Source organism: Numida meleagris, chromosome 10, assembly GCF_002078875.1.
Source record: "Numida meleagris isolate 19003 breed g44 Domestic line chromosome 10, NumMel1.0, whole genome shotgun sequence".
In the NCBI taxonomy this organism is placed as follows: domain Eukaryota; kingdom Metazoa; phylum Chordata; class Aves; order Galliformes; family Numididae; genus Numida; species Numida meleagris.
This window is the reverse complement of record NC_034418.1, coordinates 7874339-7877268: the sequence shown is the minus strand read 5'-3', so window position 1 is coordinate 7877268 and position 2930 is coordinate 7874339.

Below are 2930 nucleotides of genomic sequence, written 5' to 3'. Positions count from 1 at the left end.
ATCAGTGTTTACTGAACGCTTACAGTAGTGGCAACAGTGTGTCACCTCCACTGGTACAGCTCCTGTTCATTGCTGGCAACAATGCACAGCTAATGGTGGTCACTATGTTGAACAACAGCATTTTGTATCTGAGAATGTGCACTATCAAACAGTGCCATTGTGCTCTTTGTATCTGTTGTAGTTTCTATGGAAATAAATAGGAGGCATTACTTTCAGAGCGACCTAGCAGCCAGTTCGCCCCCAGAAGGGCAGCATGAAAGAAAATACTTGTTTGTTATTTCACTATCAGATAACGAAGATGGCTCCAAAGTTCAGTGCCTTGGTCATGTTTGTGAGATTTGGAATCACTGTTTCCTATTTAATCTCGCCGCCACGCATGTGATGAGCCCGCTGCTCGCTCCTCCTCCTGGGACACTCAGCTCAGTGATGCTCTTACCAGTGTGATCTAAGAACACTTTCCAAGTCGCAAACACCATATCCAGCCCTTCACTTGCTCACCAGACTTTCCCTACAGCAAAAGATTAAATCCTCATACGAATATTTAAATTGAAAGCTACATTTGTCCTTTCACGTAGGAGCACTCCTTCTCTTAACGGTACAAAAAGCATCAAGCTTACCAGCAGACTCAGCCTCCCTGCAGGCCAGGGAACATGCTCGTTTTGCATGCCAGCCTGCCTTACTGGCAGAGCTGCAGTGATCTTTTCCTGTCGCACGCGATCACAGCGCTCAGGTTTTATGCTATAGCTTAAGCAGAGAACACGACTTGTGTAGGCAATACTCCTGGCACAGCGGGCAGCCTGCCACCTCGGATCTGTTCCCTTGCACACTATAATGATACTGATCACTTTTTTTTAAACCAAACACGGTATCGGAGCGCTTGTCCCACACTACAGGTCTTCCATTTATGGCCTGGTCCGTCAGGTGGGACTCTGCTCTTTAGGGCATCTTGTTGACAGGCACATTTATTCTGATCAGTTCATGCTTCGGTTCAACAAGAAGATGTGAAAATCACCTTCCTCCACAAGCATGCATGCTGGGATTGCTGCTGAAGCCAACAGGAGCACACCTGAAAGCAGCATTTAGTCTGTCAACACGTTTGTTGGAATACAGCACAGAGAGCCCCTACTTTGCTGCACTGAACACATTGGGAAGGGTTCTGCTACAATGCAAACAGGATTAGATCCCAGTTAATCAGGGACATGGCGGCCAGTGCCACGCCGTTAGCTTTAGCACTGTGTTCTCTGTCACCAGCGGCAGACCCAGCACTTAGCCCGCTTCTGCTTCTGTACAGAGGAAGGACTTATAATGCTGAAGAGTTCTGAGTAACTACATCAGATGATTCAGTTACTACACATAGGTGTGCAAGCACCGATCTGTCACTGAGCTCGGCCCACGCCGAGGAGCCAGGCACACCGTGGTGCACGGGCACAGCCAGCGCAGGACCAGGCCCTGCAGCCCCACGGGCCCCACCTGGTTTCATCCCATGGTCCCGCTCTGCGGGAAACACACTGCCCAGCTCCGATGGGCCTTCCAGTGTGAAGAACGAGACCGAAAGCACGTTCTGTAATGACGGCCCTCTCCACAGAGAAAGTTAATGACTGCACCTAGAGCAGCTCTGCAGAACACCACCTTGCCGTACAAACAGGAAGCTCCGAAGCTTGATGATGCTGTTTCCTTTTAAAGCATTTTGAAGTTTAGCGCTCAACCCATTAGTGACACAGTCACCCGATCTTCCATTTCCTTACAGAAATGCGCCACATCCCCACGAATCCTTACCGCAGGCTTCCACACAGGTGCTATATCCACGTGTCGTTACCTGGGCACATCGCACCCTGGGGCAATGCAGCCCTCTGCACACCCAGCCACCGCACGGAGCACCCGGCCCCCCAGTCCATCACACCAGGGATGGGGACAGCTCTTGGCTGCCCAGCACCGAGCAGGTGCTGTGTGCCGCAATGCCACCTGTCAGTGCCAGCTCCTGAGCTGGGCCGTGGTTTTGTCTGCAGGCACTTAACGGGAGCTCCAAGCTGCCAGGGATAAGGAAACGCCAGGGAGCTCAAGCACAAGTCACTCGAGGTGCCTGCTTCAAGCTGTATAAAAAGACACTGCTTTCACAGAAATCTACAGCAAAAGCACGAACGGAGTTATCTCCCCAGCGCAGAGGTTTCACACCTTACTTCGCTGCCCCGAGCGAGAGCCCCACGCCCTGCGCTCTCCCGGAGCAGCAGCGGTGCCGGCAGCACTGCACAGCAGGCGGCCCCAGCTTCACCACTGCGCGGCCCTCAGCATCGCTCTCCATCTGGGAATCCCCACAAAACGCTTTCCTACATTCCGCCACCTCGTTCACCGCTTCTTATCTCTCCGTTATCTCCCTTGCCGACCGTAACACTTGCGTTTTATTTTCGGTATTCAACGCAGCCCAGAAACGGCGCAGCCGCGCCCCGTCCCCAACGCGCGGCCGGCAGCCGCACCGCCCGAGGCCGGTGTGCACGAGCCGCCAGCGCCTCGTGGCCGCGGATCCCCAACACGACCGCTGCGGCCGGCACGGAGAGCCCCGACACAGCCCCGTGTCGGGGGGACAGGGAGACGCGAACCGGCGCCGGGCCCGGGGGCACAGCTCCTTCCCGCGGGAGAACGGCTCGCGGCACTGCCTTCATTCGCCTGCGGTCAGCGAGCTCGGCAAAAGGAAGCGGAGCTCCGGGTGAGCCCCCGGGCCCCGTCAGCGGAGCTCAGGAACGCCCGCTTTGCCTTGCACGCGTCACCGCGACACACAACTTCTGCGTGAAAAAGAAACCGAGTTCCTCGGGCACAGCAGGAGGCCGCCCCGGACGCCGCTGCCATCAGCGTGCAGCACGGTACGCCGGCCCCGCAGCCGCAACGCAGCGCCGGCACGGCACGGCACGGCACGGCACGGCCCGCCGGGCACAGCC